This window comes from Lipotes vexillifer, unplaced genomic scaffold (assembly GCF_000442215.2).
Source record: "Lipotes vexillifer unplaced genomic scaffold, Lipotes_vexillifer_v1.1 scaffold470, whole genome shotgun sequence".
Taxonomy (NCBI): domain Eukaryota; kingdom Metazoa; phylum Chordata; class Mammalia; order Artiodactyla; family Lipotidae; genus Lipotes; species Lipotes vexillifer.
The window spans coordinates 2640393-2665875 of NW_006799533.1; the positions used below are offsets into that span (position 1 = coordinate 2640393).

General features: G+C 42.8%; 1 protein-coding gene across 1 annotated transcript in view; it reads right to left on the reverse strand.

Moving 5' to 3' along the window:
- The window catches only part of FAM124A (family with sequence similarity 124 member A), a 112214-nt gene that overhangs the window by 56766 nt on the left and 29965 nt on the right, over positions 1 to 25483 (reverse strand). The gene's annotated exons all lie outside the window — the stretch shown is intronic.

A 25483-nucleotide genomic window follows, 5' to 3' on the forward strand; every position in this document is an offset into this window, starting at 1 on the left:
CTGGATTGTGTAAACCGTCAAGAATACATCATTTAATGTGCAGCCCTCTGTTTCAAAAACTTATATAACTGTGGTTGACCTCTAACAGACGGAACAGTCCTCAGAGCTTTCCGAGAGGTTGTTCCCAGGTTATAATCCTCAACTTGGCTAGAATAAAATTCTCCATCTCTTTCTTAGATCGATGGATTAATTTTTTTGTCGACAAACCATTCATGGGCAAAACGCCACTGAGGAAATTCTAGAACACGGGGTGAGGCTAAAGCATCCCCTCCACACAGAGACCAGGACAGACTGCGCTGGAAGGGTGAGAAGAGCAGCTACGCACTGCCAGCCTTGCCCCTCCTCCAGGCCAGCACAGCACCGCACGGAGAGGTCTCCCCTGGGTCCCTGGTTCCTCCAGTGGGAAAAGAGAGCCCAGCAGGGACATCCAGCTCCCCCAGCATTGCAGGTCACTTCATGGGAGGCCCCACTCTGGTCCTGCCTCATGAGAATGGCAGGGGAACCTGTGGGGTTTGACCCTGGGGATCTATGATGGAAAAGGTGGGAGGGGCTTGAAACAACCAGCGCTGGGACCTTGGCAGCCTCAGTTCCTACCTGCAGCACCCAAGTAGTGGCCCCAACAGCGGCTCTGCCCATGTGCAGAGCCAAGATGGTGGTGCGGTCTGAGCAGGGAACTCAGCAGGGTGCAGGTCTGCCTCGTGTGGGACCTCACATGAAGAGCCTTCACAGCTCTGTAGCGGGTCTGTCCCCTCGCCCAGGCAGGGCAGCTGAGTCAGAGACTGCCCACTGCTGAGGGTAGCTCCTGACCCTGCCGACCAGAGAGCCAGGTGGGAACACTTCAAAGCTGCGTAGCCCAGCATCGCTCGAGCAAAGTCCGGCGGGCAGAGCTGATCATCCACAGAGCAAAGCCAGCAGCACTGTTCAGCCAGGGAACTTGGGGTGTAGGCTGGCTTGAGTCAAGACCACAAACAAAGAGCCTTGCCAGGTTGGGAGCCAGTTCTCTTCTCCACCCAGGCAGAGGGTTAATTCATAGCCAGACTACTTGAGTGTAGCTCCTGGCTCTGCCCAACCAGAAAGCCTTCCAGAACACCTGGAAAGCTGCTTGCCGTGAACTCTCCTGCTCTGTCCGGGAAGCGGAGCTAATTCATACCTCTGCTGAGGTAGCTTTGGGCCCTGCCTGACCACCTGGGAAGTGGCAAGGACCAGCAGCACTTGAGCAGAGAGCCTGGCCAGCAGCTCCCCCAGTCTGCAGAGACAAGTCAGTGACCCCGTCTGAGCAGAGAGTTTGGTGCACAGGTCTGCCTATTAGCTTCCCAAAGAAGAGTCTTCTCAGCTTTGAGGTGTGCTCTGCATCCCCACCCCCACCACCTTAGCAGAGAAGCTAACCTGCAGCTCTGCCCAGTGCTGAGTGCAGTCTCCAACTCTGCTAATTAGGAAACCTACACAGAGTTTCTGGGAATCTCAGTAGCTCACCCGGCAGCCCTGGTCCCAGCAGCAATTGAGCAGAGAACCTGACCAGGTTCCAACTCTGCATCTGAAGGTAGCCCCATCTGTCCAGGGAGCTTAGTGTGTTAGTCTGTCTGATTTGATTCCTGAAGAGCCTTGCTGTCCCTGGAGACTGTTCTGCAGTCCCAGCCACGCAGGGAAGGTCATTTATTGCCATACCCAAAGCTGAATACAGCCTCTAGCCTGAAACAATATGGGAACCTAACCAGAGCTCCCCGCAATCTGTGTAGCCCATCTTGCAACTCCAATTACAGCAGCACTGAGTGGAGAACCTGGCCAATGGCCCAGCCCATCAGCAGAGCTAGGATGCGGGCCCATCAGGCCAGGGAAGTTAGAATATAGTTCTGCCTAATTTGATCTGCAAACAAGAGCCTTGCCGGCCTTGGGGACTATATGGGGCCCTGCCTGGGAAGGGAAACTAACTCACAGCTCCATCCACTGCTGGATATGGCCTTCAGCCCACCTGACCAGGGGACCTAACCAGAACACAGGAGAAGCTACATAGCCCATCCCACAGCCCTGTTCACAGTGGCACATGAACAGAGAGCAAAGCACAGGGCTTTCCCTGTCTGCAAGCAAAACTAAGGCCCCGTATGACCAGGATATTCAGTGCACAGTCCAGCCTGATTTGGGTCCCCAAAACAGTGCCTTGGGCCCTGTTCTGCTGCATCCCCAGGCAGGGAAACTAATTCATAGCCCAGCCAACTGCAGAGTATAATACCCAGTCCCGACCATCTAGGAAGCCTGACTAGAGAGTCCAGACAAGCATGGAGCCCATCCTACAGTCTTTTTGGGCAGGGAACCAAGCCAAGAGTCCCATCCAGTATTCACAGCCAGTGGTACACTCCCCTCACCATGACCTCAGAGCCCAGGCAGAGGCCTCATCCAAACACAGACGCTGACAGTAAGCCCTTCTTGCCCAAGTATGGTACCAGCTGACATGTCCAGGACACTAAGCTGAGCAAACTAGTAAAGAACTGCCCCTGCCAAAGTGAACTTGCAAAGTTCTGGAAAAGAAAGCACTCAGATACATAGATATCAATGTAAGGAATCAAGGGTCAAAAAAAATCAGATAAATAGGACATCACCATGGGAAACTAATAAAGCTCTAAAAACTAACCCCTATAAGTGGAGATCTATGACGAGCTGGAAAAAAGTTCAGAATAACCCTCTTAAAGAAGTTTAATGACTTACAGGAACACATAGACAACTATATGAAATTAGGAGAACAATGCATGAACAAAACAAGAAGTTCAACAAAGAAACAGAAGGCATCAAACAAACAAACAGAAATCCTAGAGGTGAAAAATACAATGACTGAAGAATTCAATAGAGAGCTTCAAAAATGGTCTCAACTATGCAGAAGAAAAAAAATCAGTGAACTAGCAGACAGGATATTTGAAATTATCCAGTCAAAGGGACAAAAACAAAAAGAATGAAAAATGGTGAAGAAAGCCTATGGGACTAATGGAACACAAAAAAAGGAAACAGTATCTACATTATGAGAATTCCTGAAGGAGAGTAAGAGAGGGACAAAAAGTATATTTAAAATATAATGGCTGAAAACTTCCCAAACCTGTGGAGAGAAATGGACATGCAGATCCATGAAGCCTAAAGGACCTCAGATAGGTTGAACCTGAATAGACTACACTGAGACATTATAATTAAAATGTCAAAAGTCAAGACAAAGAATTCTGAAAGCAACAATAGAGAAGAGACAAGTTACATACAAAGTAACCCCCACAGACTACTAGTGGGTTTCTCAACAGAAATTTTTTCAGACCAGGAGAATATGGGATGATATATACAAAATACTGAAAGAAAAATCTGTCAACCAATAATTTTATACCCAGCACAGCTTTCCTTCAGAAATGAAGCAGAGATAAAGACTTTGCCAAACAAACAAAAGTTTGTATAAGGAAGATCAACTACTAACCCTGCCTTACAAGAAATGCTAGAGGGAGTTATTTGAGTGGAAGTAAAAGGGTGCTATTTAACATTATAAAAACATAAGAAGGTAGTGTGAAATTCACTGGTAATGGTGAATATATAGTCAAAGTTAAACTCAGTAATATGGTAATGGTGAGTGTAATTCACTTACACCTCCAATTTAAAAGTTAAAAAACAAGTGTAGTAAAAACTATGACTACAGTGATCTGTTATGGGATATACAATATAAAAAATATGAAATGTGTAACATCAAAAACCTAAAATGTGAGGGGAGGAGAAATGAAAGTGTAAAGTTTTTGGAATGCTCTTAAAGTTAAATTGTTATCAGTTTAAAATGTGGTGTTATAATTCTAAGATATTTTATGCAAGCTTCATGGTAACTGCAAGGGAGGAACCTGTAGTAATTACACAAAAGAACATCATAAAGAAGTCAAGACATATTGATACCAAAAGACATCAAAACACAAAAAAGACTGCAGAATAAGAAGTGAGGAACAATGGATCTACAAAATAGCCAGAAAAAAATGAACAAAATGGCACTATTAAGTCCTTAAGTATCAATAATTACTTTAAACATAAATGGATTGCATTTTCCAATCAAAAGAAAAAGAATGGTTGAGTGGATTAATAAAAACAAGATTCAATGATATACTGCCTACAAGAGACTGACTTTAGTCTTAAAGATGCACAGAGACTGAGAGAAAAAGGATGGAGAAAGATACTTCAAGCAGATGGTAACCAAAAAAAGCAGGGATAGCTATACTTAAGTTAGACAAAATAAACTTTAAACTAAAAGTAGTAAGAAGATACAAAGCAGGTCATTATATAATAACAAAGAGGTCAATCCTTCAAGAAGATACAACCATATTAAAATTTATGCACCCAACACTGGAGCAGATAAATATATAAAGCAAAAACTAACAGAGAAAAAGAGGAAATGAACAACATAAATAATAGTTGGGGGTTTTAGTAAAACATTCTCAACAATGGTTAGATCATCCAGACAGAGAATCAATAAGGAAACAGCAAATTTGAGCAACACCAGATTAAATAGATCTAACAGATGTATACAGAACATTCTGACAGCAGCAGAACACACATTCTTCTTAAACACACATGGAACGTTATCTAGGACAGATCATATGTTAGGCCATAAAGCGAGTCTTAGCAAATTCAAGAAGATCAAAATCATAGTAAGTATCTTCTCTGACCACAATAGCATGAAACTAGAAGTCAGTAACAGGAGGAAAACTGGAAAACCCTCAAATACATGGAAATTAAACAACACTCTTCTGAAAGACCAATGGATCAAATAATAAATCAAAGGGGAAATTGAAAAGTACCTTTAGATGAATGAAAATGAAAACAACATACTAAAACTTTGGGATGCAGCAAAAGTAGTTATAAGAGGAAAGTTCCTAACAATAATAAACACCTACACAGCAACAAGAAATATATCAAATAAACAACCTAAGTCTATGCCTCAAAGAACTAGAAAAGATAAGACTAACCGTAGTTTAGCCAAAGGAAGGTAATAATAAAGATTAGAACAGAAATAAATGAAATAAAGAACAGGAAAACAAGAGAAAAGAGTAACAAAACTAAGTGTTGGTTCTTTGAAAATATAAACAAAAATTGACAAAACTTTAGCTAGACAAACCAAAGAAAGAAATAGAGAACCCAAATTAAAAGTTATAAATGAAAGAGTAGACAGTATAACTGATATCATAGATATACAAAGGATTGTAAGAAGCTGCTATGAAAAATTATGTGCCAACAAACTGTACAATCTAAAAGAAATGGAAAAATTCTTAGGAACATACAACCTACCAAGAATGAATCATAAAGAAAGAGAAAGTGTGAACAGACCAATTAGGTAGGGAGATTGACTTGGTAATCAAAAATCTTCCAACAAAGAAAACCCCTGAACCAGATGGTTTCATTAATGAATTTTAACAAACATTTAAAGAATGAATGTGAATCCTCAACCTCTTCCAAAAAAGTGAAAAAAAGGGGACACTCCCAAACTTATTTTATACGGCCAGCATTACCCTGACACCAAAGCCAGAAACAGACACTACGAGAAAGGAAAACTACAAGCCACATCCCTAATGAATACTAATGTAAAAATTCTCACTAAAACACTAGCAAAGATGGCGGAGTGAGAGGACATGGAGTTCCTGTCTCCCCACAGCTAGGGCACTTACCAGACACTGGTGGGGTACCTCGATGCCCAAAGAGACGGGAAGAACCCCTGATCGACCAAGTAGGATACGGCTGGGGAGAGGCGGGGTAGGAGAAGTGGAGGCCAGACGGGACTGGTGCCCCTGAGGGGTAGCTGGGAGAGGGGAGGGGTTCCCATGCCTGGAGGGACCCTTGGGGGCTCAGAGGATCAGGGAGGAGCATGGTTAGCGTTTCCCCTGCCCAACTGCACCCCAGGAAGCCTATTGGGCTCCTGGACCTGGTCCTCTGCCCTCTGAGGCCCCCTCTGGCCGCATGGGTCCTAGGGGCATAGGAGTGGGGGGGGAGAGGAGAGGCCAACAGCAAGGGACCCTCCAGGATTGGAGGATTGTGGGAAATGTGCCTAGCGTTTCCCCTGCCCACTTGGGCCCAGGGAGCCTGCTGGGGTCCCGGACCTGGCCCTCTGCCCTCCGAGGCCAGGGGCACTCCTGGGCCCCTCTGGCTGTGCTGAGCCAAAGCCCCGCCCCCAACCCAGGGCTTTTCCGGCCCTGTGGGTCCTAAACATAGGCCCTGTCCCCACCTAAACCCCACCCACCACAGCCAAGGCCCTTCCTGGCTTTCTTTCATTTTCCCCTCTTTTTGGCTACCATGGTTCTGTTTTACCTTCCAGTTGTTGTTTGATCTATATATATATTTTTCTAACATATCTGTTAGTTTTCTAATCTTATTTTATTTTTTACTCTTTATTATTGTTCTGCCTTTTTGTCCTGCCCCGCATGGCTTGCGGGATCTTGGTTAACAACCTGGGGGTCATGCCTGAGCTCCTGTGGTGGAAGCTCCAACTGTGAACCACTGAACTAACAGAGAACCTCAGACCCCAGGGAATATTCATCAGAGTGAGGTCTCCTGGAGGTCCTCATCGCGGCACCAAGAGCCGGCTCTACCCAACAGCCTACAAACTCCAGTGCTGGAAGCCTCAGGTCAAACAACCAGTAGGAGAGGAACACAATCCCACCTACCAAAAAAAAAAAGAAAAAAAAAAAAAAAAAAGAGATCACAAAATAATACGTCACAGATGAAGGAGCAAGGTAAAAACCTACAAGATCAAATAAGGGATGGAAAAAGATATTCCTTGCAAATGGAAATCAAAAGAAAGCTGGAGTAGCAATACTCGTATCAGATAAAATAGACTTTAAAGACGGTTACAAGAAATAAGGAAGGACACTACATAATGATCAAGGGATCAATCCAGGAACAAGAAGCAACAATTATAAATATTTATGCACCCAACACAGAGCACCTCAATACATAAGGCAAATGCTAACAACCATGAAAGGGGAAATCAACAGTAACACAATAACAGTAGGGGACATTAACACCCCACTTACACCAATGGACAAATCATCCAAACAGAAAATAAATAAGGAAACACAAGCTTTAAATGACACAACAGACCAGATAAATTTAATTGATATTTATAAGACACCTGACCCGAAAGTGGCAGAATACACTTTCTTCTCAAGTACACACAGACAGACTCCTGGATAGATCACATCTTGGATCACAAATCAAGCTTCAGTAAATTTAAGAAAATTGAAATCATATCAAGCATCTTTTCCGAACACAATGCTATGAGATTAGAAATCAGTTACAGGAAAAAGACTGCAAAAAACACAAACACATGGAGGCTAAACATTATGTTACTAAATAACCAGTGGATCACTAAAGAAATCAAAGAGGAAATCAGAAAATACCTAGAGACAAGTGACAATAAAAACACAATGATCTGGGGCTTCCCTGGTGGCGCAGTGGTTGAGAGTCTGCCTGCCGATGCAGGGGACATGGGTTCGTGCCCCGGTCTGGTAGGATACCACATGCCGCGGAGCAGCTGGGCCTGTGAGCCATGGCCACTGAGCCTGCGCATCCAGAGCCTGTACTCCGCAATGGGAGAGGCTGCAGCAGTGAGAGTCCCACGTACAGCAAAAACAAACAAACAAACAAACAAAAACACAATGATCCAAAATCTATGGGACACAGCAAAATCAGTTCTAAGAGGGAAGTTTATAGCAATACAACCTTACCTCAAGAAACAAGAAAAATCTCAAACAACCTAACCTTACACCTAAAGCAACTAGAGAAAGTAGAACAAACAAAGCCCAAAGTTAGTAGAAGGAAAGAAATCATAAAGATCAGAGCAGAATTCAATGAACCAGAGATAAAGAAAACAATAGCAAAGATCAGTGAAACTAAAAGCTGTTTCTCTGAGACAATAAACCATATTGAAAAAGCTTTAGGCAGACTCGTCAAGAAAAAAAGGGAGAGGACTCAAACCAACAAAATTAGAAATGAAAAAGGAGAAGTTACAATGGACACCACAGAAATATGAAGGATCATAAGAGATTACTACAAGCAGCTATATGCCAATAAAATGGACAACTTATAAGAAATGGACAAATCCTTAGAAGTGTACAACCTTCCAAGACTGAACCAGGAAAAAATAGAAAATATGAACAGACCAATCACAAGTACTGAAATTGAAACTGTGATAAAAAATCTTCCAACAAACAAAAGTCCAGGACCAGATGACTTCACAGACGAATTCTACCAAACATTTAGAGAAGAATTAACACCTATCCTTCTCAAACTATTCCAAAAAATTGCTGAGGGGGGAACACGTCCAAATTGGTTCTACAAGGCCACCATCACCCTGATACCAAAACCAGACAAAGATATCACCAAAAAAGAAAATCACAGGACAATATCACTGATGAACATAGACGAAAAAATCCTCAACAAAATACTAGCAAACAGAATCAAACAACACATCATACACCACGATCAGGTCGGATTTATCCCAGGAAAGCAAGGATTGTTCAATATATGCAAATCAATCAATGTGATATTCCATATTAACAAATAAAGGAATATAAACCATATGATCATCTCAATGGATACAGAAAAAGCTTTTGACAAAATTCAACACCCATTTATGATAAAAACTCTCCAGAAATTGGGCATAGAAGGAACCTACCTCAACATAATAGAGCCCATATATGACAAACCCATGGCAAACATCATTCTCAATGGTGAAAAACTGAAAGCATTTCCACTAAGAATGGAACAAGACAAGGATGTCCACTCTCGCCATTCTTATTCAACATAGTTTTGAAAGTCCTAGCCATGGCAGTCAGAGAAGAAAAAGAAATAAAAGGAATCCAAATTGGGAAAGAAGTAAAACTGTCACTGTCTGCAGATGACATGATACTGTATATAGAAAATCCTAAAGATGCCATCAGAAAACTACTAGAACTAATCAATGAATTTGGTAAGGTAACAGGATACAAAATTAATACACAGAAATCTCTTGCATTCCTATACACTAACAACAAAGAATCAGAAAGAGAAATTAAGGAAACAATCCCATTTACCACTGCAACAAAAAGAATAAAATACCTAGGAATAAACCCACCTAAGGAAGTAAAACATCTGTACTCACAAAACTATAAGATACTGATGAAAGAAATCAAAGATGACACCAACAGATGGAGAGATATACCATGTTCTTGGATTGGAAGAATCACTATTGTGAGAATGACTATACTACCCAAAGCAATCTACACATTCAATGCAATCCCTATCAAATTACCAATGGCACTTTTCACAGAATTAGAACAAAAATTTTACAAGTTGTATGAAAACACAAAAGACACAGAATAGCCAAAGCAATCTTGAGAAAGAAAAATGGAGCTGGAGGAACCAGGCTCCCTGACTTTAGACTATACTACAAAGCTACAGTCATCAAAACAGAATGGTACTTGCACAAAAACAGAAATATAGGTCAATGGAAGAGGATAGAAAGCCCAGAGATAAACCCATGCACATATGGTCACCTAATTTATGACAAAAGAGGTAAGAACATACAATGGAGAAAAGAAAGCCTCTTCAATAAGTGGTGCTAGGTAAACTGGACAGCTACATGTAAGAGAATGAAATTAGAACACTACCTAACACCATACACAAAAATAAACTCAAAATGGATTAAAGACCTAAATGTAAGACCAGACACTATAAACCTCTTAGAGGAAAACATAGGAAAAATACTCTGACATAAAGCACAGCAAGATCTTTTTTGACCCACCTCCTAGAGTAATGAAAATAAAGACAAAAATAAAGAAATGCAACCTAATGAAACTTAAGAGCTTTCCCACAGCAAAGGAAACCATAAACAAGACGAAGACAGCCCTCGGAATGGGAGAAAGTATTTGCAAATGAAGCAACGGACAAAGATTAATCTCTAAAATATACAAACAGCTCGTGGAGCTCAATATCAAAAAAGCAAACAACCCAATTAAAAAATGGGCAGAAGGGCTTCCCTGGTGGCGCAGTGGTTGGGAGTCCACCTGCCGGTGCAGGGGACATGGGTTCGTGCCCTGGTCTGGGAAGATCCCACGTGCTGCGGAGTGGCTGGGCCCGTGAGCCACGGCCGCTGAGCCTGCGCGTCCGGAGCCTGTGCTCCACAACGGGAGAGGCCACAGCAGTGAGAGGCCCGCGTACTGCAAAAAAAAAAAAAATGGGCAGAAGACCTAAACAGACATTTCTCCAAAGAAGACATACAGATGGCCAAGAGGCACATGAAAAGATGCTCAACATCACTAATTATTAGATAAATGCAAATCAAAACTACATTGAGGTATCACCTCATACCAGTCAGAATAACCATCATCAAAAAGTCTACAGGGCTTCCCTGGTGGGTCAGTGGTTGAGTCTGCCTGCCAATGCAGGGGACGCGGGTTCGTGCCCCAGTCCGGGAAGATCCCACATGCTGCGGAGCGGCTGGGCCCGTGAGCCACAGCCACTGAGCCTGCACGCCTGCAGCCTGTACTCCGCAACGGGAGAGGCCACAACAGTGAGAGGCCCACATACAGCTTAAAAAAAAAAACAAAAAAAAAAGTCTACAAATAATAAATGCTAGAGAGGGTGTGGAGAAAGGGGAACCCTCCTATACCATGGGTGGGAATGTAAATTGGTGCAGCCACTTTAGAAAACAGTATGGAGGTTCCTTAAAAAAAGTAAAAATAGAACTACCATATGACCCAGCAATCCTACTACTGGACATATCTACTGAGAAAACCATAATTCAAAAGGACACATGTACCCTAATATTCATTGCAATACTATTTACAATAGCCAGGACATGGAAACAACCTAAATGTCCAATGACAGATGAATGAATAAAGAAGATGTGGTACATATACACAATGGAATATTACTCAGCCATGAAAAGGAATGAAATTGGGTCACCTGTAGCAATGTGGATGGACCTAGAGTTACTCATACAGAGTGAAGTAAGCCAGAAAGAGAAAAACAAATATCGTATATTAATGCATATATGTGGAATCTAGAGAAATGGTACAGATGAACCTATCTGCAGAGCAGGAATAGAGACACAGATGTAGAGAACCAACATGTGTACACAGAGGGGGAAAGGGAGGGTGGGACAAATCAGGAGATCAGGACTGACATATATACACTACCATGTGTAAAACAGATAGCTAGGTGGAACATGCTATACAGCACAGGAAGCTCAGGTCAGTGCTCTGTGGCAACCTTGATGGATGGGATGGGGGTGGGGTGGGAGGGAGGTCCAAGGCAGGGGGATATAGGCATACATATAGCTGACTCACTTCACTGTACAGCAGAAACTAACACAACATTGTAAAGCAATTATACTCCAATAAAAAAGAAAAAACACTTGCCAACCAAATCCAGCAGTACATTAAAAGGATCATTCACCATGATTAAGTGAGATTTGTCCCAGGATGCAAGGATGGTTCAATGCATGGAAGTTAATCAATATGATACATCACATTAATAGAATGAAAGAAATATCAAATGATAATCTCAATAGATGCAGAAAAAGAATTTGACAAAATTTAACATCTGTTCATGTTAAAAATTCTTAACAAATTAGGTATAGAGGGAACATACCTCAACATAACATAGGCCTTATATAACACGCCACAGCTAACATCATACTCACTGGTGAAAGGTTGAAAACTTTTCTTCTGAGATTGGAAACAGGACCATGCTTCCCTCTCTCACCACTCCAGTTTAACACAGTACAGGAGTCTTAGCCAAAGCAATCAGGCAAGAATAAGATAAAAGCAATCAGCATTGGAAAGGAAGACGTAAAATGGTCTGTATTTGCAGATGACATGGTTTTATGTATAAAAAGTCATAAATACTTCATAGCATCAAAAACAATACAATACTCAGTAATAAATTTAACCAAAGAGTTGAAGTTCTGAATACTGAAAACAGCAAGATACTGATGAAAGAAATTGAAGGAGGCACAGATGAATGGAAAGGTATCCCATGTTCAGGGATTGGAAGAACTAATATTGTTAAAATGTTCATACTACCCAAAGACATCTATAGATTCAATCCAATCCCTATTAAGATTCCAACAGCATTTTTTTTATAGAAATGGAAAAAAAAATTCTAAAATTTATATGGGACCACAAAAGACCCAGAATATCCAAAGCAATCCTGAGAAAGAAAAACAAATCTGGAGTTATCACACTTCTTGATTTCAAGCTCTATGATAAAGCTATAGTAATTAAAACAGTATGGTACTGTCATAAAAACACATGCATAGACCAGTGGAACAGAAGATGCTCTGTTATGGTGGTAAGAAGAGTAATTAAAAAAAAGAATCTCTAATTTCCAAAAATATTTTAGGTAATTTTGTATGATTACTTTCTAATAAAAATATAATAACAACTTTAAAAATGAAAACATCAAACTAAAAACTAATAATAGAACTACCATATGACCCAGCAATTCCACTCCTGGTGTACATCCAAAAAACCCAGAAACAGTAATTTGAAAAGATATGCACCCCAATGTTCATAGCAGAATTATTCACAATTGCCAAGATATGAAAGCAACCTAAGTGTCCATCAACAGATAAATGGATAAACAAGATGCAGTATATATATATACAATGGACTACTACTCAGCCATAAAAGAGAATGAAATTTTGCCATTTGCAGCAACATGGATGAACTTGGAGGGCATTATGCTAAGTGAAATAGAAACAGAAAGGCACTATATGATATCACTTACATGTGGAATCTAAAAAAATAAACAAACTAGTGAATATAACAAAAAAGAAGCAGACTCACAGATATAGAGAATAGACTGGTGGTTACCAGTGGGGAGAAGGAAGTGGGGAGGGGCAACATAGGGGTAGGGAATTAAGAGGTATATACTCTTAGGTAGAAAATAGGCTACAAGGATATACTGTACAACACAGGAAATATAGCCAACATTTTATAAGTATAAATGAAATATAACCTTTCAAAATTGTGAATCACTATATTGTACACCATATAATACTGTATATCAACCATACGTCAATAAAAAAGGATGCCTAATTGGGAGCTAACAAAAAATATATTAACACAAGAGGAAAATTCAGTGGAAATTAAAATAGGTTTTTTGGCCCAGTGTTTGAAGGTTTAGCCAACCACTCAGAGCTGTCCGAATAGGATGTGGTCTAGATCGGTGGGACCTAGAGACCCAACTCCTAACTGCTGGCTTCCAGAAGGCTTCTGCTATGGTCTTCCTGTTTTCCCAGCCCTGGAGGGAGGCGCCCCTCCGGAGCACACCCTCTGCACCCCACTTTGCTGTACCACAGCTTGCACGTCACACTCCATGGAATGGTCTGGGATCCGTCATGAACTTGGAGCACAGGACTCTACTGTTCATCTCTGTCCATCTCTAGTACCATGTGTGACTGAGAGGAGATATTCAAAGTGTTTGCTAACTTGACCAGCTCCCCAAAGTGCTGGACCGTCCCCTTCTGTTGCAGTTTACCTACAGGCACCACGCGGTCGGCCTGCAGGGGACTGGCCCTACCTGCTGGTAGTCGCTTGCCACATGCAGAAACGGCAGCCCTTTCTTCCAGGTCCACCACCAAACCAAACCCCTTTGGAAGCAGAGCCCTGGACAGACCAAACTAAATATGCTAAGTGAGACAAGTGAGACAGGCAGGCCACAGGGGAAAGCTGCTCTAAGATTGAGAGCAGAAAACACTGACTAAAATTCCTCATTTTCCTTCCTCTGCCTCAAAGATCTGATTCCAAGTCCTGCCAAGGTCTATAATCACAGTTCACTTCCTTTTTTAACCTAAAAGGCAAAATACTCTTCCTTCCAGGCCTGAAAGAGCTATGATGTCACTTACACATTCTGCGGGAATAGCAAACTCAGACGATGCTCCGGGAAATTATTTTCTAGGGGTGACTTTCAGCCAGCCTGGGCAATCTGCACAGATAAAATAACCCAGTGCAGGCAACGTGGTTGACTGAAAAAACCCCAGGGCGGGTGTAGCATGCTGGCATGCCCAATGGCCTCCCATTCACTCAAACCCCTCCCTGCCTGCACGTGTGGATGCCCTGCCCCTTGGGTCACTGCACCTGCCCTGAGAACACCAGAGACCAAGGGGGAGGAGGGACAAGCTAACATGTACTGAGTAGCTGCTGGGCATTGCACTTGGGGCTGGGAACAGGATACAAACAGTTTCAGGAAGCTCTGAGCTCATCTTACAGACACCTCTTGTGACTTGTACTCTTTTTTTTTCTTTTAATTGAGATATAATTGACATATAGCATTATATTTGTTTCAGGTGTGCAGCAATGATTCAATGCATGTAGTTTAAATTGTGAATGATCATCACAATATTGTGACTTGTACTCTTGACGTTCTGTCCTGAGCCTGCTAAGTACGGTTATAATAATTTTTAAAAAGGGAATGTGCCCCAGGCAGTGCTTATCAAACACGAAGTGACAACTGGGTAGTCCTGCTTAGAATATCCTGAGCCTGGTGCACATGTAGAGAGGATGTTACAGGTGTCAGCACCTGGGAGCTGGTTAGAAATGCAGGACCTTGGGCCCCACCCTGGACCTCCTAGATCCGAGTTTCTGGAGGCGGAGCCCAGGGATCTGTGATTTTCAGGTCTGCTGAAGCTTGAGAGGTGCCGGCAGAGGGAACACCCAGGTCCCGGCTGTGTTCCTCGGAAAAGAATAGGGAAGAGCACGTGCGACTTCCCTGGTGGCACAGTGATTAGGAATCCACCTGCCAATGCAGGGGACACAGGTTCGAACCCTGGTCCAGGAAGATCCCACACGCTGCGGAGCAACTAAACCTGTGCACCACAACTACTGAACCTGTGCTCTGGAGCCTGCGAGCCACAACTACTGAGCCCGCGAGCCACAACTACTGAGCCCGCGTGTCACAACTACTGAAGCTGGCTTGCCTTAGAGCCCGTGCTCCGCAACAAGAGAAGCCACCGCAATGAGAAGCCCATGCACCGCAACGAAGAGTAGCCCCCGCTCGCCGCAACTAGAGAAAGCCCGCATGCAGCAACGAAGACCCAACGCAGCCAATAAATAAATAAATTTATTTATTTAAAAAAAAAAGAAAAAGAATAGGGAACGGCACAGCCAGCATGGGTTCCTGAGTCAAATGTCCCCAAGTTTGCTCCCGGTCTCACCATTTGCTGTTGGTAATTCTGGGCATGGCAGTTACTGACCTACATCTCCGGGTGTGCGTCTGCAGGATGGGGTTACGGGTGGTCCCCGGCTGGTAGACGCGCTGAGAGGGTTAAGTAAGGAAGGTATTAGAGTGCACTTAGCCTACAGTGTGGCAGCTCCTAAGCAAGCAATTAATATTCACTATCACACCATTATTATTTCTTGGGTAAACTCTTCCCTGCATAAGCTCCTCCCCAGACAAGAAGCGGACCAACTGGAGACGCTCTGTGTCCATTTCTGGCAGCTAGAAGCAGAGGTGCCCAGCCTGCAGTGGGGACAGTGTTACATTGTCGCATGTGTCGTTTGGCCCTCCCAGAGATGCTGGCTGACCCACCCCTTACTCTCCCACCTCTCCTGGGAGCAGAGGGGCTCAGCAGGAGAAGGGCTCCTGTCAGCATGGCCACTGTTCTCTCTGGGGCCCCCAGCCTGACGTGAGGGGTGGGGGGAGGCCACCCACTCATCCTCTTTGCCCCCTGCCCTGCGTTTAGCGTCGGAGTCCCCCTTGCCATCAGCCAGCAGGCACTGTGGCCCAAGGAGTCCTCCCACGGGCACCTCCTGTCACGGTCCCCCCCTCCAGGCCCTGGTCACTCTTCCTCTGCTTCTAACCACCAGCCAGGGCTCTCCCCCTGCTCAACCCGCCTCCGTGGGCCTGCCCGGAACAGCCCCACGTCCCCATCTCTCTCCGCTTCTGTCTCCTTTTTTAAACAAATTCGTTCAACGCTGTCTAATGTGTGCCAGACACCGTTAGAGGCACTAGGGACCCAACGGTGGGCAAAACAGGGAAAGTCCCTGCCCTCCAGGTGCTCAGGTTCTGGTGGGAGGGACGGACAAGCCTCTATTCGGTCAACACGCAGTCAGTTAAAGGGGATGGCGCCATGGGGAAAAGGCAAGCAGGGCAGGAGTACGGCTGCCGGCATGTCCGTGTGTGCAGGAACAGGAGAGGGAGGTGCTCTTCATGCTGCGGCCGGGGAAGGCCTTGCTAGGGAGGGGACACGGAGCACAGACCTGACGAGGTGGGGGAGAAGGAACAGCCACGTGGCCAGCTGGATGGTGGGCAGAGGGACAGAGCAGACACAGGGTGTTCTGAAGGGTCAAGAGTGAGGCCAGGGTGGTTGGGGCAGAGCGATGGGAGAGAGCAGAGCAGGGAGGCAACCTACCGCTGCGAGGAAACTGGTTCACACTGCACGAGAGATGGGACAGGTAGCCCCTGGGGGCTCTGAGCACAGGAGTCACATGATCTGGCTTACGTTCTAAAAGGACCTTCTAGCTGTCCAGTGGAGAAGGTAACTGGTCAGGAGGCTATCTGGGAGCTACTTTAGGTGGGGTGGGCAGGGAAGACATCTCTGAAACCTGATTGATGAGAAGGAACCAACCATGTGAAGATCCTGGAGGAGATCATTCCAGGCAGTAGGTGCAAAGGTCCTGAGGCAGGAATGAGTTTGCTGTATCTGAGGAAGAGAAAGCGGGCCAACGTGGAAGGCACAGAGGGAGCAGAAGGGAGAGAAGTGCGAGATAAAGCCAGAGAGGTGAGCCGCTGATGGAAAGCCTTGGGCCTTGGTGAACATCTAGAAGGGCTGCCAGAGAATGGGAACCCTTTGGAGAGTTAATTTTGAGAGACATGATACGATGCACCTTTTACAATGACGCACATAACCACATGCATACACGTTGTGCTTGGGGTCCAAGGACAGCACGTTAAGAATTTCTGCTGTAGAGTCTAGATCTGGAGTGTGTCGGGTGAAGAGTCAATGCCTCACTTCAGTATTTGCTCAATTCTTTCCAACCATCACCCTCTTTATCGCCTAGTGCAGAATACGGCGTACTGTACCCCGCAAACGAAGAGCAAGCCTCTCTCTGCTTTCTTAAAAAACATGCCCCATCCTCATACGTTGCTGGTGGAAATGTAAAATGGCACAGCCACTACAGAAAACAGTATGGCAGTTCCTCTCCTCAAAAAATTCAACATACACTTACCACGTGACCCAGCAATTGCACCTCTGGGTACAAATCCAAAAGAAGTAAAAGCAGGGACCCAAAGAGGTATTTGCACAGCCGTGTTCACAGCATTATTCACAATAGCCCACAGATGGAAGTGCCCCACCTGTCCATCAACGGGTGAATGGCTAAACAAAATGTGGCACGTTCATAACAGAATATTATTCAGATTTAAAAAGGAAGGAAATCTGACACATGCTACAACTTGGATGAACCTTGAGCACATTATGCTAAGTGAAATAAGCCCGTCACATGAAAAGACAAACACTGTATGATCACACTTATCTGAGATTGCTAGAGCAGTCGAGCTCATAGAGACAGAAGGTAGAATGGTGGTTGCCAGGGGCCGGAGGGAGGGGGTATGAGCCATTACCGTTTAATGGGAACAGAGTTTCAGTTTTGCAAGATGAAAAGAGTTCTGGAGATGGATGGTGGTGACGGTTGCACTAAGATGTGAGTGTAGTTAACACTCCTGAACCATACATTTTTAAGTGGTTAAGACAGTAAGTTTTATCGTTATGTTTATTGTTATGTGTATTTTACCGCAATTAAAAATTTTTTAAAAGTCTGTGAGGCCCACTTAGTCCCTCAGTTGCATCCTCATGAGCACCCATCTCCCCGTCCTCACAGCACTGATGGCCCCAGTATTCCGGGACTGACTGTCTAGACCATGTCCTCTCTGGGTGACGAAGACAAGTAAACGAGCTGGTGGGAATGAAATCTTGAAAGCTCTCCAGTGAAGACAGTCCTCCAGACTGAACCTGGCAGCCCTTTCAACTGGTAACTATTTTGCGAGTCAGGATTTCTTGTCTTTTAAATGCTACTTAAAACCTTTGGTTTAAGCCAGTTCCCTGTTCTGCCTTATGAGGATGCAAAGGACAGCTGGCGACCATCCTCTATGGAAGAAGTCTTCCAAAGGCTTAGACGCCATTGTTAAATTACCTTTACCTCTTACAGACATGGAGTGACCTGCTTTCCACGTTTTTCCAGCCTAAAATTGCAGCTGCATTCTCTTTGTGAAACTGACCTTTGGGTCCTCAACTGCGCTTCTCTGTGTTTGGATGGATCCCAAATCACTTCTTAAGGAGTTTGGTCTTGCCCATGGCACTCCCGTGGAAGACCTCCAAGGGAGGCGGTGGCCTGTAGTTGAGGCCTCTGTCCTTGTCAGGCTCCTTAGAGCTCCCTAAGAAGACATCAACAGGGTTTCCCTGGTGGCGCCGTGGTTAAGGATCCGCCTGCCAATGCAGGGGACATGGGTTCGAGCCCTGGTCCGGGAAGATCCCACATGCCACGGAGCAACTAAGCCCGTGCACCACAGCTACTGAACCTGTGCTCTAGAGCCCGTGAGCCACAACTACTGAAGCCTGAGCGCCTAGAGCCCATGCTCTACAACAAGAGAAGCCACTGCAATGAGAAGCCTGCACACCACAATGAAGAGTAGCCCCCACTCGCCACAACCAGAGAAAGCCAGCACACAGCAACGAAGACCCAATGCAGCCAAAGATAAATAAATAAATAAAATTTATTAAAAACAAAAAAAAGAAGACGTCAACATACAACCCAGCTTGGCTGAGTCGCAAGACATATGACTCCATCCTTTACCAGCTCTATGGAACAGGTGTACTCCAGGGACCCGGCTGGAAAGAAACAAGCCAAGCTCACTTGTTGATCTACCCTCGCGATCTACCAAAAGCTTAGCTGAGAGAAACAAATTTGGGGAGATTCTCTGAAGGTATATGCCTCCCTCTGGGATTCAGCCAAGGCCCCAGGAGCTGCAGGCAGGGACCACCTTATTTTGCCCAGCCTCCCTTTGTGCAGTGGCTTTGCTGCACGACACTTGGCTGGGCACCCTGCCCACCCTGCAGTCTCCGTGTAAGAAAGCCTTGCGAGGCCTCGATGCAGCTGTTTAGAGTACAGTTGAGGGCGGGCTGCCGACACCTCACTGGACATGAGAAGGTGGGAGCAACACTGCTCCCAGGACGCAGAACCTGGAATAGTTGTGCATCTGGAGCATAGTTTATTTTTGCCTCATGGATTCTAAATTGTATCACTGCTGATTTTCCATTCTGTTTTTGCTGCTGGAGAACTCAAAATCCAAATTGGGGCCTATTTCTGGAAGAATGCTGTCCACAGAACTTTCAGCAATGATGGAGATGTTCTGTATGTGTGCTAACCAATATGGTAGCCACCAGCCACATGGAGCTACTGAGGACCTGAAATGTTCTAGTGAGACTGAGTAACTGAATTTTTTATTTTAATTCACATAAATGTTAAATTTAAATGGCCACATGTGGCTAGTGGCTACCAGTTAAACAGCACAGCTCTCAGATAGGAAATGACAGGCACTTTGGATGGCATACTTGGTTTACCTGACTTTCCTATCATTATTTTTCCTCTACTTCAAGTCCCTTTGGTATCGAATTATTTTTATTAATCTTGCTTGTATGATCTATATCTTTGTCAGCCAACGTAAGTCTTTTTATAAAAACAAATGTGGGAGCTACCTATAAATACAAAAACACCCCCAGATAACACGGCCATGTCCCCAACTTTTCTGGCCAGATACTCCTTCCCCCCCGTTTTGTGAAATACAGAGTAATTAATATCTTCATTTAAGGGAAGGGAGTCCCAGGAATGGGGGAAGAGAAGACTTCTCTTCTGTTTCTATGTTCTGTTTCCTCATCTGGGTGTTGATTTTTTTTTTTTTTTTTCTTGCGTTATGCGGGCCTCTCACTGTTGTGGCCTCTCCCATTTGCGGAGCACAGGCTCCGGACGCGCAGGCTCAGTGGCCATGGCTCACGGGCCCAGCCGCTCCGCGGCATGTGGGATCTTCCCGAAACGGGGCACGAACCCGCGTCTCCTGCATCGGCAGGCGGACTCTCAAGCACTGCGCCACCAGGGAAGCCCTGGGTGTTGATTATTCAAATGTTCGATTTGTGAAAATTCACTGAGCATATATTTGTGATGTGCACTTTTCCTTGTATATATCATTTATATTATTCTTCAATAAAAAGTAAAGAGAAATGTATAAAGAGAACTTATTATGTTCAAAGTACAGTGTTGGTTTACTTCTAGTTCGTGTAACACAGATCTTGGCTATAGAAAGCTGTAGTTTCAATCATCAAGCGTTAATGCAAATTTCTAAAATGCGTTTTCTAGAGGGATCTTGGACAACATCCGATGCTGGGAACTCCCCACCCACCTCCTCTCTGCCTTTTTCCCCCTGAATCAGGCAATGCCAAGAAAGGAGAGGTGAGTTTCAGGAGGTAGAAGGCTTTCTTTCCATCTAATCAGATCTTAGTTAAAAACATTTCCAAATTTTATAAGAGGCTGAGTAGCTCCCAGAACCAAACCTCTCAGCTTTTCTCCTCCAGAGGAATTAAATGGCTGGAGGAGGTCTCTGAAATACGGAATGTTAACTCGATGGGGCAGGATGAGGAACTGAAATGCAATCTATATTTTAAGAAAGCAACTAGAAACTACCCAACCAAGATTGCCTTCACATATAACTGCACCCAGTGGAACAAAAGCATGTATGTTGAAAATGAAACTTGGGAAACACACTGCTAAGGAGAATGTAAAAAAAAAAAAAAAAAAAAAAAAAGGCATTCTCTCAACTGTGTCCCTCCCTCCACAACCAAAATATCTTAATTTTGCTAAAGAATGAAGTATAAATTTTTACTTTTAAAACTAATTTGAAGAGGTGGGCAGGCGTATCTCTCATGCTAGAGCAGAGGACGGCTTTCTGCAGTGATGCAGTAAATAGTAACCTGTTCAAACAGCCATAATCAAGAACTGTGAGAGGGACTATTAGTCATTTCTGCCCACATTAATTTAACTCTCTGGCATATTACTATTTTGAACAAAGGCCCAAATTCCTGAGACCCCATGATACATATCTTTTTTTCTTACTCTTTTCACTCTTGGATGCTCTAAATTCAAAAGCCTGCACCCATACAGATTGTACAGCCATTTAAATCTGTGGCTTTTCTTTGAAATATTCTTTCAATGATTCCTTTGAATCATTGAGTGGAGTTCAGGCCAAGCTTTCCTAATTTATTCTTTCATTTACGTTATTACAGGGATTGAGAGCAAAAAATATTCTAAATACTGCAAAAAGGAAAAAGTCCCTCAGAAACAATCACATTCATTTTGATTTTTTAGTATAAACAAAATCCTTTCATTAATTTTTACTTAAACAACTGCATTGTTTCGCATAAAAAACTGGCAGTCTTCAAACACAGAAGAAAACTCTTCTCACATTTCAAAAGGGATTAAAAACTGACACCACAGAAGTACAAAAGATCATAAGAGATAACTACAAGCAACTATATGCCAATAAAATGGACAACCTAGAAAAATGGACAAATTCTTAGAAAGGTACTATCTCCCAAGACTGAACCAGGAAGAAAGAGAAAATATGAACAGACCAATCACAAGTACTGAAATTGAAACTGTGATTAAAAAACTCTCAACAGCAGAAACTAACACACCATTGTAAAGCAATTATACTCCAATAAAGATGTTAAAAAAAAAAACACAACAACTCTCAACAAACAAAAGTCCAGGACCAGATGGCTTCACAGGCGAATTCTATCAAAGATTTAGAGAAGAGTTAACACCTATCCTCCTGAAACTCTTCCAAAAAGCTGCAGAGGAAGGAACACTTCCAAACTCATTCTATGAGGCCACCATCACCCTGATACCAAAACCAGACAAAGATACCACACAAAAAAAGAAAATTATAGGCCAATATTATTGATAAACATAGACGCAAAAATCCTCAACAAAATACTAGCAAACCGAATCCAACAATAAAAGGATCATACACCATGATCAAGTGGGATTTATCCCAGGGATGTAAGGATTTTTCAATATCCACAAATTGATCAGTGTGATACACATCAACAAACTGATGAATAAAAACCATATGATCATCTCAATAGATGCAGAAAAACCTTTTGACAAAATTCAACACCCATTTATGGTAAAAACTTTATAGAAAGTGGACACAGAGGGAACCTACCTCAACAAAATAAAGGCCATATATGACAAACCCACAGCAAACATCATTCTCAATGGTGAAAAGCTGAAAACATTTCCTCTTAGATCAGGAACAAGACAAGGATGTCCACTCTTGCCACTTTTATTCAACATAGTTTTGGAAGTCCTAGCCACGGCCATCAGAGAAGAAATAAAAGGAACCCAAATTGGAAAAAAGAAGTAAAACTGTCACTGTTTCCAGATGACATGATACTATACATAGAAAAGATGCTACCAGAAAACTACTAGTGCTCATCAATGAATCTGGTAAAGTTACAGGATACAAAATTAATACACAGAAATCTGTTGCATTTCTGTACACTAACAGCAAAATATCAGAAAGAGAAATTAAGGAAACAATCCCATTTACCATGGCATCAAAAAAGAATAAAATACCTAGGAATAAACCTATCTAAGGATGCAAAAGATCTGTACTCCAAAAACTATAAGATGCTGATGAAAGAAATCGAGGATGACACAAACAGATGGAAAGATATACCATGTTCTTGGATTGGAAAAATCAATATTGTCAAAATGACGATTCCACGCAAGGTAACTTACAGATTCAACACAATCCCTATCAAATTACCAATGGAATTTTTTCTTTGCAGATCTGGAACAACAAAATCTTAAAATCTGTATGGAAACACAAAAGACCCTGAATAGCCAAAGCAATCTTAAGAAAGAAAAACAGAGCTGGAGGAATCAGGCTCCCTGACTTCAGACTATACTATGAAGCTACAGTAATCAAAACAGTACGGTACTGGCACAAAGACAGATTTATAGATCAGTGGAAGAGGATAGAAAGCCCAGAAATAAACCCATGCACCTATGGTCAATTAATCTATGACAAAGGAGTCAAGAATATACAATGGAGAAAAGACAGTCTCTTCAATAAGTGGTGCTGGGAAAACTGGACAGCCACAAGTAAAAGAATGAAATTAGAACACTCTCTAACACGATACACAAAAATAACCCTCAAAATGGATTAAAGACCTAAATGTAAGACTGGATACTATAAAACCCTTCGAGGAAAACACAGGCAGAACACTCTTTGACATAAATCGTAGAAATATCTTTTTGGATCCACCTCCTAGAGTAATGAAAATAAAAACAAAACTAAACAAATGGGATCTAATAAAAACTTAAAAGCTTCTGCACACACAAAAAATACCATAAACAAAATGGAAAAACAACCCACAGAATGGGAGAAAATATTTGCAAACTGTGTGACCAACAGGGGATTAATCTCCAAAATATACAAACAGGTCATGTAGCTCAATATCAAAAAAACAAACAACCCAATCAAAAAATGGGCAGAAGATTTAAATAGACATTTCTCCAAAGAAGACATACAGATGGCCTAAAAGCACATGAAAAGATGCTCAGCATCGCTAATTATTAGAGAAATGCAAATCAAAACTACAATGAGGTATCACCTCACACCGGTCAGAATGGCCGTCATCAAAAAGTCTAACATACAATAAATGCTGGAGAAGGTGTGGAGAAAAGGGAACCCTCCTACACTGTTCGTGGGAATGTAAATTGGTACAACCACTATGGAGAAGAGTATGGAAGTTCCTTAAAAAACTAAACACAGAGCTACTTTATGAGCCAGCAATCCCACTCCAGGGTATATACCCAGAGAAAACCACAATTTGAAAAGATACTTGCACCCCAATGTTCACTGCAGCACTGTTTACAATAGCCAAGACATGGAAGCAACCTAAGTGTCCAGTGACAGAGGAATGGATAAAGAAGATGTGGTACATATATATAATGGAATATTACTCAGCCACAAAAAAGAATGAGATAATGCCCTTTGCAGCAACATGGATGGATCTAGAGATTATCATACTAAGTGAAGTAAGTCAGAGAAAGACAAATATCATATGATATCACTTATATGTGGAATCTAAAAAAAGTGACACAAATGAACTTATTTACAAAACAGACACAGACTCACAGACTTTGAAAACAAACTTATGGTTACCAAAGGGGAAAGGTGCGTGGGTGGGAGGGATAAATTAGGAGGTTGGGATTAACATATACGCACTGCTATACATAAAATAGATAATCAACAAGGACCTACTGTATAGCACAGGGAACTCTACTCAGTACTCTGTAATAACCTATATGGGAAAATAATCTGAAAAAGAATATATATATGTATATGTATAACTGAATCACTTTGCTGTACACCTGAAACTAACACAACACTGTAAATCAACTATACTCGAATATAAAATATTAAAAAATAAAACAAATGCTAGCTAGCATTTAGTTCAGTGAATAATAAAGCAATATTATTTCTTATTTGCATAGTTCAAAGGGAAATCTGAAAATTGTCTAGTTCCTCTAAATCGTAAATATCTTAAGGTGACCTTTTTGACTTGAGCCATGTGACCTGGCTGTTCGAGCCAGGTATCTGTCATGTGCCAAATTCTCACTTCATTTTGCGATATGTGGATTATAGTTCTGATGTTTAATGCCCAAACCAACAAAAACTATGAAACTTTACCTGTGATTCAAGTAAATACAATCAGCACCTTTCAAGACAATGTCCCCTAACTTGCTATCAACTTTCTCCTCTCAGGTAGCCGTATGTGAAAACTGAGATGCCAGAGGCAGAGGTGTTTCAGAAAGACAAAATCCTATATGCCTGGACAGATTTACCTGTTAATTCTAGAAAACCTGGGTCTTGAAAGCATTTATCAGGTAGGGTAGGTATAGGACCTTCTTAAATCTGTATGCTGAACTTTGAATTCTAGAGTATAACTAATGACGTCTAAAGAGTTTGGGACGATCGCTGGAAGGATGGGAGGAGAAATGGGTCCAGTAATTGAGCCAAGACATTAACCATGGAAGCAACAGAACAGTCTACTGCAACCATTTCCTTCCATGTATTCACTGCCCCTTCCTAAGCTGAATGAAAGAAGCTCCAGAGGCATCACGTACTCCTTAAAACACCAAGAAAGTCATTTCCAATGATCACTGAATTTGAACCACCTATTGCCCAGTAGCAGAACGGTGGAAGGGTAGAAGTGGTGGTGGGGGGGGAGGCACCAGAGCGATGAAGAAAACAGGTATCTTCTCTACTGAACGTTAACATATTTTACAATTGCCATAGATGGGTTTTCCTGAAGTTCCTTTGTGGAAGTGAAGAATTCATTGGTAAAAACTCCCTACTTGTGAGGGAGTAGATTAAGGAA